This window comes from Pteropus vampyrus, unplaced genomic scaffold (assembly GCF_000151845.1).
Source record: "Pteropus vampyrus isolate Shadow unplaced genomic scaffold, Pvam_2.0 Scaffold70, whole genome shotgun sequence".
Taxonomy (NCBI): domain Eukaryota; kingdom Metazoa; phylum Chordata; class Mammalia; order Chiroptera; family Pteropodidae; genus Pteropus; species Pteropus vampyrus.
This window is the reverse complement of record NW_011888851.1, coordinates 2,482,132-2,494,677: the sequence shown is the minus strand read 5'-3', so window position 1 is coordinate 2,494,677 and position 12,546 is coordinate 2,482,132. Positions and strand designations below refer to the sequence as shown.

Below are 12,546 nucleotides of genomic sequence, written 5' to 3'. Positions count from 1 at the left end.
TATTTCGAAGTGTCAACTGAAAAATAATATTAACTAGATGTTTTATCACCAAAACGATTTATTCAGGAAAAAGAAGTTGCAACCTACAGCATACAGATGCGGCAAACTACATGCACAATCTAGCCTGCGTGCCAAGATAGCAGGTATTTATATAAAGGAAAAAGAAGTTAATGGAAAAGGGGGTAAGAGCCATAGAGTTTTATTATAAACATAGAATTTTTCCTGTAGGGTTCTCACGATTATAGAGAACATGAGGACTTCTGGAATCTCTAGCCCCTCCTATAGATCTTCTAGTCTGATTATGTTTGCTTAAAGTTTTAGTTCATCTTTATCAGAAGCCAGCCCCAGTTAACTGCATGAGAAAGGAGAGAGAATATATATTTTTTGATTTATGGTCTATTCTTAGATTACTGTTGGCTCAGTAACCTCAGACTTGAGGAACTATATTCCAATTGTAGAACTGGTTTCGTTTAAGGTCATATTGATTATGATTTGATTTAACAATGAGCAGAGAATAAGAGCATGTCATAGGTAAAAGTAATTAAAAAGAAGTAAGAAAATTTTTAACTTGAGATGGGCAAAATGTTGATATTTTGTGTTCAAGAGGGAGTGTTGTATAGCAGAAAGCCATATTCTTCAAAACAAGAGAGAGTTACCTTCAAATTCTAACTCCAAAAGCCACTATTGTTATGTAAATTTGGGGAAAATGTTTCCTTTTCTTTCTTTTCTGTAATATGAAGTTAAACATACTTACTTTGGAGCATTGAAAAGATTTAATGGATCGCCCATTTTTAAAATAGTTAACACCATGCTCAGCATATAGTAATTTCTCAAAAAAAGTTAGTGCTCTTTTTTTCCCATTTTCTCCCCTTTAATGATGAATAATGCTATGATTTGATATTAACTCTAAATTTAGTTCATACCCTATTCCAAAGACTGTTTTCTCTGCTAGATTGTGATATGCTTTGGTCACTTCGTGAGGAGATCCTCTCTTCTTTTTGACTGTGTCTGCTCAAGCTTGGCACAGCCCATTTTAACTGGGTTAGAGGAAGGCAAATCATTGTTTCAAATGAATTTCTAATTGATGACTTATAATTCTACCTAGAATTGCATTGGTTGGAGAGATGTCTTCAATCACACCATATAAGTGAGCTTGTATGTTTGTATTCCCAGTAACAGTCACCTCGGATCCTTTTCTAAAGTAGATAAGGCATAAATCATGAATTAATAAAATACTCTGACAGTGAAGCTGCTTCTGCATCTGGCTGAGGGGATTAATTCATGTCTCCATAGCCATGACTGAAAGAAGTTAGATCTTCTATGATCAGTGCAAATAAATTAAACAAGCAGAGAAAAGCAAAAATTTATAGTTTAAAAACATAGTAAACTTTGGCTGCGCCTTCTTTTCCCTCTCAGACTTACATGTTTTAGAGTAAGTGTTGGCAAATTATAGTTCTCAGGGCTGGTGCCTGCTTTTAAAATAAAATCTTATTGGCACACAGTCATACCCATTTGTTGACATGTTGTTCATGGCTGCTTTCAGGCTACAATGGCAGAATTTTGTAGTTGCGGCAGAGACCTGCCATCTGACCTGCGAAGTCAAAAGCATTTACTATCTGGCCTTTTACAAGACAAGTGTGCTGACCCCTATTGTGAAGAACTTGAAAATTACCTGTGTGTTGACCTGTGCTTGAGCTCTCTTTAGATGGAGCCTGGAGTGTTGGGAGAATAGTTTCTAGAATAGCACACAGTAGGCTTGTGACAATTGAATTAAATATCTACAAAGCATTAGTGCTGAAAAATGTTATTAGCAATTCTTAGCATAACACAACATAAATTTTTGCTTTTCTCTGTATGTTCGATTTATTTGCACTGATCACAAAAGAGTGATCTATATTTTTCAAGAAAGGTTTGGTATGACCTTCATAAGTCTAGCTGTGGCAAAGGAGGGATGAAAATTTCATAACCAGAGATGACTGAGCTCTAACCAACAATCATGCAAATTCCCATGGTGTCAGGCCATTCTAAAGCATTTTTCATGAATGAAAGGGCATTTTTTATTTTTCCTGCAGTTAAACTTCAACACGAAGCCTTCCTGCCCTTCCTCTATACAAACATTCATTTTCCCCAGGATTAGCATCACTCTGCCCAGTCCCTTTGCTGTAATGTTGTGGCAAAGAAATGGAAAAACTATTCAAGTTGAAAAATTATCCCAACTGGCATAATTTAGTTAGGTCAGTGCACTTAAAATGTCATACATTTGTAGCTTCATTGAATGCCTTTATTTATCCAGAAGGAGTTTCAGCCTCTGGTCTAACGGAGCTTTGATGGCTAACTCTACCCAGACAGAGCTGTGTGAGGGACTCCTTGTGTGCCATTGAACTCTAGACCCTCTCCTGGGCCTGGGAGTGTGGGAACCAGTACCTGGCCAGAGCCAAGCCTAGACCACCCACTCATTTCACACAGCCCATTAAACGGTTGTCATATGATGCTGTGTTACTCCTCCTGTTGACCTTGCCCTGCGTGGCTGTGTGTCGAATTACTAATTATCCTTACAGCTTTGCTACATAAATGCCATTTAATTTCCACCTCCACTTTTGGAAGCCACACTGCTCAGACTGAGCCACTGTAATATCCTCAGGAGCTAGCTGTTGCAGTGGAATGATATCTACCACTGTCACCACTACCATCAAGAATGTTTTGATAAGTACAGAGAAAGAAAGAAAGAAAGAAAGAAAGAAAGAAAGAAAGAAAGAAAGAAAGAAAGAAAGAAAGAAAGAAAGAAAGAAAGAAAGAAAGAAAGAAAGAAGGCCTTCCCCACCCTCCACACACATACACATTTATTGTGAAAGTTACACTCTAATGGACCACTCTTATGCTTCAGTTTCATTCCTGGTCGATATTGGACACTTGCCTGTGCCGTATGGAAATAACAAACCACCATCTGGGGGTTTCATCATCTTACTCTGAGGCAAGAGTGTCTCTAAGGGTTGTGCTTTGCCTACTTGGCACGGAAATCCTGCTTTAGCTTCAGTGATTAGGAAACGTTGGATGTGATTACCTTCAGTCTGGACCCCAAAGGCTAGCCCAGACAGACAGGCATTCCCATGAAAACCTTCTAGACTGCAGGCCATAGTTTACCTTATGTTGCTGTAATATTTTTGCTGGGATATTGCTAGTAAGATTTTGCAAATATTTTAATTTAAAATGACCCATTAATCTGGGATCACAAGCATGCTAGAAAGATGATGATACTAGAAAAGGTAACTCTGGAGCAGAGTAGGTCAGACAAGAGTAGGCAATGGAGATGAGATGGAAGAACAATTAGGAAGCTGATGTTTATTATTTTTATTTAAGCATGAACTATATGGACCACACACATAAGGCTAATTTTGAAAGGTTTTAATTTTAAAATAAGAACCCAAGTATAATTGATTCTTTTATTAATCGACCTAAAAATCAAGGCAAGTGTCTTAACCTAAGTAATATTTGTTGTTTCATTATGTGTTGAAATCAAACTTTTATTTGTGAATTCCCCAGTTGCCTTTCGAGTAGCTCACATATATTTACTACAACCAGGAAATAAACAAAAAAGATGCTTGTTTTCATAATTGTGAAGAACACTATTACTTTATTCATTTTTTCTTTAAACATTTCTTGGACATCTGCCACATACCAGGCACCATGCTGGGTGTTAGGATTTCAATAGAGAGAAAAAATAGATTCAGTTCCTACTTCATGATGTTGTAGTACCTCCTGAAATATAAATTAAATTAGAATAGATGCAAATTCACGTATCTAGCAAATCAACTTTACAAATGATTGTTTAGTGATATTGAACTCTAGACCCTCTCCTGGGCCTGAGAGATATCATTTACTCTACCTTAAGATTACAATTTTTCTACTTTTTTACAATTCAGCATCATTTTTTTTCCTGTCAATTTACTTTTCAGTTTGGAAAATAACTCTGCTTTTTTGGAGAAAATGGAAAACTTTGAAATATTTTTCTCTTTGGCAATGCATTTCCCATCATTAGTTTTTCTTTTAAGCTTTTCTATTATCATTCAAGTCATACTTTCTCTCAACCTACTTTTCTAGCCTAATCTTTCATTATGCCCCTTTCTTGCTGATGCTCTAGTCAAACCAAGCAGCTTCTGTTCTACAAAGGTGCCTTACCTTCTTTCATATCCCTGTCTGCTCATTATGTCTCTTTCATCCAAGATGCCCTTCCTCCAATGTCTCCACCTTCCTAATTCTACTCATGTTTCAAGAGTCAGCTTCAATGACATCTCTTCTATGAAGACGTACCTACAGAAAGGAGAGTTAAGCTCTCTCTTCTCCTTTAAACAACTATAGCACTTTTTAATGCTCTTTCGATTCTAGGCAATAGCTGACAATATTTCTGTATGTTTCTCTTATTTTTCTATTAAAGCGTCAGCTTACAGAGAGCAGAAATAATATTTTACCTTTATTACATTGATAATAATTTCCATTTATTTATATATGTAAATATATATATCATTTTATAAAATTATAATTATAATGATATATAATATGACATATTAAAATAATTTTAGAACGATTATATTATATTTTATTTATAATTTTATTTCATTTATAATAAATAACATTTATTACATCAATAACCTTTGAAGACATTGTACAAATATTTCTTGAGAACTTTCTTACATGTCATGTGCTGTGCGAGGTTCTGGAATATAGACACACGAATGGTGGGAATTAAACACACGAATGTTATAAATATGATATTTGTGAATAACAAATAATTCTCAATACCTTTCCAATTTGCCCCGATTCTTGACCTATTATGTTGAATTGGAGGCTCCAGAGGCTGTGGGAAGCATACTTATCTTAGTTTACATGCTCTGAAAGTACTTATTTTAGGTGGCATCTGACTCTTTACATACCTTGCATTGTGAAAAATTTGTTCAGGTCAACTCTGGATCACCAAAAGAGAAAAGTGGGACAACTCTTCAAAGTATCAGCTGTGTTTGTAAATATTAGGCCCAGGGCTATAGCTTCTATTTCCCAGGCTGCTTGGCTGCCTTCTTCGTTCAGGCAGTAGGATGGCAAAGCAGGAAAAGAATAGACTACTTTGATATTAGACCTACCTTTGGTGTTAGACATAGCTTCACCCATTACTGGAGGAGAAACTTTGGGGAGTGTCAACCTCATCTGTAAAATAAGAATAGAAACCTCCTTTTCAGTAAAGATAAATAACACATGTAAAGTCTAGAATAAAGTCCAAAACCTAGAGCCTGTAGGCCAAATTTGTTCTGCTGCTTGTTTTGTAAATAAAATTTTATTGGGATGCAGGGGTGCTTATTCATTATGTATTGCCTATATGTCTGCATTATATCAGCAGAACTGAATGGTCACAATCAAAACAGTATGGCTCACAAAGCATAAAATATTTACTATCTGGACCTTTGTAGGCAAAGTTTGCTGATGACTAGAATATGGCTCTTAACCTGAAAGATACTCAATTAATATTAGTTATCATAATTATTGTCTTTTTCACCAGACCTAATTTGGGATAAGAGTGGAAAAGATGGGATGGAGAAGGGTGGCTAATTGTCTCTTTCCATTTAAAGGAAACTCATACAAGAATTGAACTTGAGTCGATGACTGAAACCTAATAGAGACCTGAAGAAGTAAAATTTCATTTTTTTCTAATTAAAAACAGTCACTGATCCAAAAACTTTTTTCCTTCTGGAAAGTGCTGTGAGTCATCATCAAAGTTAATAGTTGATTCTTGATAACGGTTGCCATTGGCAGGGACTATGAAAATATTCCATCAGAGCATAGCACAGCTATTCCAGGCAGTTTTCTTGTGTTGGTATTGATTTCAATTAAAACAAGTTATCTGAATCACTGGGCTTCCTGTTGGCTGGCTGCACTCATTGCCCAGTGATGCAAATGGAAAGCTTGTTTCAAACCTAGATATCTGGTTACTTACTTACAACAAGGCCCAGGCAGCTGGGGTGTAAACAAAACCCAAGCACTAATCAATTGTAGAAGGAAATGATCTTCATTTGCCCTGCATGATGTCATCCGTCTTGGGCCTGACAATTTTCTAACAATTATTTGACTTGGTTCATTTCCTTGTATACATATCTTTTCTCTTCTTTTTTCTCCATTATGTCAACATCTGTGGGAGGACTTTGTGTGTTTGCATAACGCATAGCATGATGGTGCTCTGTGTCTATGTATTTATTCCTTGGGTGAGTATTTGAATGGCTATTCTCTTCTACGTGTTAGCTTATATGTAGTCCAATCCAGTGAGCGGACTCCTTAGTTTCACATAATAATTCAGCAATTTGTATCAGAATGACACTTTATAATAGCAAAACAAACTTCAGTCATTTCCAAAGATCCATGGCATCTGAGGCCAAATGTAATTAGTGATTTTGTGAATTCATGTGTTTGAATCCTTTGCCTTATGGCTTGTGTACTGGATCAAGTCACCTACCTAGAAAGTGAGCTTACGTTTCTGTGGTTGGCTGGTACAAGTTAGCTAGTTTTTTTCCCAAACTGCCTTCCTTTTGGTACACAGTCAGACTATATTTTCCCAGCATGCTTTGAAGTTAGATATGTACCCTTATGTCTGAGTTGTGATCAGTGAACACGGTTGAAGTCATGTATATATTTTCCAGGCCTATGCCATAAAATCTTCTCAGATAGGATCCTCTAATTGTTTTCCCTGTCTCATAGTTGTGTGGAGGGACCTCCAAGGATGTACAGGAGAGTGAAGTGGCAAGATGGAAGGAGCCGGAGTTCCTAAATGAGTATGTGGAGCAGAACTCCTAGCCCCACCGCCTTGCCAACACCAATCCTCGTTAAACTATGATAGACTCCTTGTCCCACCCCTCACCACCAACCCCTACTGGACTGTGATGAGAACAAGCAATAAACATCTACCGTGTTAAGTCATAGAGTTTTTAGCTTGTTTGTTATAACAGTTAGTCAAGCCTGACTAATTTACTAGCTGTCATTCTTCTATGTAGCATTGCTATTTTTTATTTATATCTTCACAAATGCAATAACTTTCATGACGTTATACTTTGCTGTGTTTTATGGAATAGATGATGTACTATAAAGATGTTTGGATATGTGAGAATTTGTGAAGATGTGTGGGCTTATTCATTGAGACTATGAAGGCCCTTATGTAATTTTCCTCCACATCATTCCTCTTTTGGAGATAACTTGTTCAAAGTTAAGATAACAATGAGGGATTGATGTCTTATTTCCATCTTACAAGAAAAATATCTTGTTTTCTCTGAGTGAGTCCATTACTCTGTATTAATTAAGCTAACTATATATGAAATATCAGACTTAATTATTGGACAGAAGATGGCAAATGATATTTTGGTTTTGTTGGACTGAACATTTGTATTCGAGAGGGAGGTGAGTATGGCATTAAGGAGGAAAGTGTGAAGAAGTTATTTTGCAGGTGAGGAAACTGCAAAAGCTTTAACAGCGCTGCCGCTGGCTGACATGATCCAGATGCTGCACCTTTAGCTTCAGCCACAGAATGAGGAGGTTGCAGAGCATACATAGCCTCAGATCTATGATGGACAAGAACGTGGGCAAGAAACAAACTGTTACTGTTAAAACTATGAAGATTTGGGGGACATTTATTTCTGCCAGTTTGCCCAAGCTAACTGATACACGGAGAATTTAGCTAACTTGCCTAAGATCACAAGGCTACCAAGTTGTGGAGACAGGATTTGAATCTAATAAGTCTTGTGCTTATAACTGTTTTTGTGTAGGAGAAAGAATGTCCTGGACTTTATGTATAGGATAGACTGAAACACAGAGAGACTAGAGACAAGGAGACAACTTAAGAACACTTTAAATATGAGGTTATGAGAATCTGGAACAGGATGCTTACTTAAGGACTATGACTTATTTAGACTAGGTACCTCATAAATAACACTTGAAAAGGTGAATGAATGAATTTTTCTGACTATAGGTGCCAGTTAGTGCTGCTGTCACCACCACATTCTGGGTAGTCACTTGCTTTATTGAGTAGTCTTTCTTCATAAAAATTCTTTGCTTTGCCCACACATCATTGCTGGCAGGGTCACAGACAGTTTCCCTGAGGTTGCCCAACACTCACCTGCACTAACTCTGCCCTCTTACTAGATCTTCAAACTATCAACTGAAATTTAATTCACTCTTTCTTCATGCTACTTATAATGTCTCAGCAGAAAATTCTCTTAGTGTTATTTTTTTCCTTGCCCTTTCCCTTATTCTTTTTTTGCAGTTGGTAATAAGGATAGCATAGAGGATTATTAAAAGATAAAGAAAGTCTCTTTAGTTTTACAAATGCAATTATTTTCTGATCTGGTGTCATTTAGAACCTGATAAAACAACCCACAACTCACATTCCCAATCTATACTTCTCATTCTCATGGTAGAAAAGGAGTCAGCAAACTTAATACCCACGATTGCTCTAAGTGGATCTAAGCAAGTCCATATGTCACTGGCAGTTGGAAAATATAGGAGAAATGGAAAATGAAAGAAGGACAAATGGCAGGACAAAAGGAATAGGGTGAGGAAGAAAGAGAAACATAGTAAGAAAATATGTCAACCTTATCTTGTACTAAAAGCATGTATTTTTATGTTTATGGTGCTTAATACCATTTTTTGTTGTTGTTCTATTGTGGTAGAAATTGATACAACTTTCTGTGGATAAAAATGGTATGATATTCTTGAATGCAATATTTACAGGAATGAATAATTTTGTAAATTACCTGACACAGGCTTGTATAAACAAGATTAAAAAATTAAAAAGGATGGTTTAATATGAAAAATCTATGTCTGGTAGGTATTATGTGTCTCATAATGTGGCCATGTTACAAATTAAAATAATTGACCTAGAAAGAATATTCAGAAAGGCTAACTGAAGTCTATGAAATCATGAAGATTGTCACTTCATAATGAATAATAGCTCAATTATACAGGTGTCTATTAAGCAGCTACTAGATTTCCACCCATTTACTAAGACCTGGGAATGAAAAGATGACAGAGACATAGTCCTGAAGTGAACTGGAGACTTATACAGTAATTCAGGTAGAACACAGGTGGTGGTGGGAATGCTGGATGGAGGGCTTCTTAAATGATGGGAAAGATTAAGTGTAGAGAGTGATGGGCAGTGAGGGCAAAGAAGTAAGTAGAAACCGCTTCCTACTATTACATGGCAATTCGAACATTTAAGGATTACATTATTTCATAAAGAGGCCGCATTCAAAAATATTTCAGATAGAATCCTAAAAGTTCATGATAAATTATCAGCATGTTGGAGAGCATGTTTGATACCACTCTCAGCATATGGTATTTCTTATTTTCTTACATGTAAATGGTATGAGTCTTGTTCATTTAAATATTCATTATGTTACAATATTTGCACATTAGAAAATACAAGAGAAGTATCAGAGTAGAATATATCTAAGTATTAAATTCAGGGCATAGAAACAATTTCCTGTGAATTCAAAAGAAGGAGAAAACCTTTGTGGGTTAAGGAACATCTCTTTCTTCTTGTTGTTCTTCCTCCCTTTTTATTATTTCTTCTCTTTCTTCTTCTTTCTTTCCTTCTGCAATTATGTACTCGTGTCTGTGTGCCAGGATATTTGCCAAGAACTGAGAACATAGTGGTTAGTAGAAATAGACAGCTGTGAAACAATGACCTCCCCAAACATAATTATAATAGTAATGAGTATTCTCGAGAAAGCACACTCCATAAAGGGCAGAGCTGAATGGCATATGGAAAGATCTTCCTGAAGAGTTTGTTAAACTGACACTCGAAACTTGATGAGGAAAAGACAGTGGATTCCTGGGGGAGGAGTAGTTGTGGACAGATGGTAAGAAGCAGAGTAGGACATGTGAGCCTTGCTAAATGATGTGACAAAAGACGAGGACAAAGTTCCAAAGGACAGCACAGAGGATTCATCTGGTCCATAATGAGAGCATCAGTTGTTATTTTTCTTCTTCAATTAACCTGCATGAAAGCCTTTTCTGACATCATGAAAACCCATCCTTTCTTATCCTACTTTTTATTTTAGTGATTTCAGTAGGATCTATAGGTTTTTAAACCTTTTTTCTTCTCTTACTTTCCTTTATTAGGTAATTAGTTTGAACCCCTCTTATTTGGAACTTATTTGGACACGATTTAGACTCAGATAGATGGATATACTTGGAGAGAACCACAACTGCATTTATTTCCATTTTTCTCACTTCCGTTTTAATTCAGATACATCTCACACTGAGTTAGTGAGGCTGCACTCCAGCTCCTGAAATGACGTCGGCCTTTTTAATGTGATTTTCATAGCGGCCCTTTCCAATCATCAATGCAGGTGCGGCTACAAGATTGTTTCTTACTGGACTCATGGGCTAGTTGAAGCTAAGGATTTGCACATAGCGTTGTTACTACTGCTGGCAGCTGTGAAGGCACAGACTACCTTGATGTTGATGCTTCTCCCCTTCTATATTTAACAGAGGGGTTTATTGAACTCCCTTCAGTCCCTGCAAGCCAATAAGCAGGAAGCGGAATAGGATAGGTCCGGGGTGAATCATGAAGGCTATTCTAAGGCTGCAGGACTCTTCCCTGCTTTTCCTTTACTCAAACCCAAGAAATAACTTTGCTGTGGAAAATCACAAAGCCAAGCTGACTAATTCAGAATTCAGAAACCTTAAGCAGGCACTCAAGACTGCTCGGGATTCCTATTAAATTTCTTCATCTCTACGAGATGACTGTACAATATTGTCTCATTTTTCCTCAAACTTCCCACACATCTTCCTCCACTGATGACCCAGACTCACACTTCATTGAGAAAATAGAAGTCATTGAAAATGAACTCACTCATATTCCTACCACAAAACTCGCCAATCTGGTGCATCCGCATCCAAATTCTCTTTCCTCCACAATGAAGAAAGTGTCTCTTCCTGCAAAAAGGAATATTTCTCCGATTTTGCTCTGTATCTCATTACCCTTTGGATTATCAAAGACTTAGCTCCTTGAATTGTTCATACTTTCTCTCGGCAGTAACATCTCACTGTTCATGTAATCATTTCCATCATCATACAAACATGCTCTAAGACTTATTTTTTCACAAAACCGTTTATGCTGTTTCAGTTCCTGCTTCATTTTTATGTTCTCCTTTATAACCGAATTCCTGAATGTCCAAATAAACTGCTTCTACCTCCTCATCTTGCTGCCACTGTTCAACCTAGTCCAATGCGCTTCTGTCCCTCCTCCACCTGGAACCTTCTTTGGGAAAGCCAGCAGCAACCTTCAGGTTGACAAATCTGATTGACTTCTTCCTCACTCATCTTACTGTGCTTCTCAGCAATATTTGTCAGAGTTGATACTCTCCTTGTTTGAAGCATACTTATCTCTTGGCTTCCAGGATTATTTTCTTAATTTCCTTTTACTTCCTGATCTCCTTTGCTGGGTCCTGTTCTTCACTGTTGGCATTTCTCAGAGCTAGTTCTAGATCTTTACCTTGACTTTTGTCTAAATTCTCTCCTTACTTACATCATCCATTTCTACTGTTTTAGATTTTATGGGAGTTCTGATATTTCCTCTGAGCTCTTGGCAACCATCAGTATGTTCTCTGTTTCTATGGATTTATTTATTTTGTTTATTTTACATAAATGGAATCATACAGTGATCTTTTGTGTCTGACTTCTTTCACCTAGCATAATATTTGGAGGTTTGTCTATGTTGCAGGATATTTCAGTATTTGATTCCTTTTTATGACTAGACAATATTCTATTGTGTGTATGTACCACAAGTTTGGCCATTTATCCATTGATGGACATTTGTGTTGTTGACACCTTTTGGCTATTTTTACTAGTAAGATCCATTCTTGATCTACTTTCTCCTCACTTTTATATCTATTCCATTAGGACATCCAATTGATTCATGCCCGGACTCTATCTTTTTTTTTTTTTTTTTTTTAGGTGAGGCAACTCTTGGTTGACCTCATGGGTTGCAAGGACATTGTCAGCTTACAATCCCTTATTTTTTATTTTTTATGCCTACAGCACTTGGTCTCCTAGGTGGTCTCCCATCCAAGTACTTATTAGGCCCGACCCTGCTTAGCTTCCGAGATCACACAGGATCACACTTGTTCAGGGTAGCATGGCCATAGACTGCCCAGACTATATCTTGATCCATCTTCTTCTCTCCATCTCCACTTCTGCTCTCCTGTTTCAGGTCTTCAGAACTTCTAGCCTATATTACTAAATATGCTTTCCCATTGTATCCTCCTGCTTTTACTTCTTGTGTTCTATTCTTTATCCACACAGCAGCAAGAGCAATAACCTTTAAAAAAGTGAAAATTATTTATATATTGTATTACTATAACCATCTGCAACCCAAGGGAGGGTTCTCTCCAGAACCCAACCAAGCCGACACCCTGATCTCAAACTCCTTATACTATACAATATATAAATAGACTGGGTGGCTTAAAAACAACATAAATTTATTTCTCACAGCTCTGAAGGCTGGGAGTTTGA

General features: G+C 36.9%; 1 pseudogene; it reads right to left on the bottom strand.

Annotated features, from left to right (window-relative positions):
• Positions 1-12,063: 12,063 nt before the first annotated feature.
• LOC111740926 lies at positions 12,064-12,181 on the bottom strand (annotated as a pseudogene).
• Between the last annotated feature and the right edge of the window lie 365 nt (positions 12,182-12,546).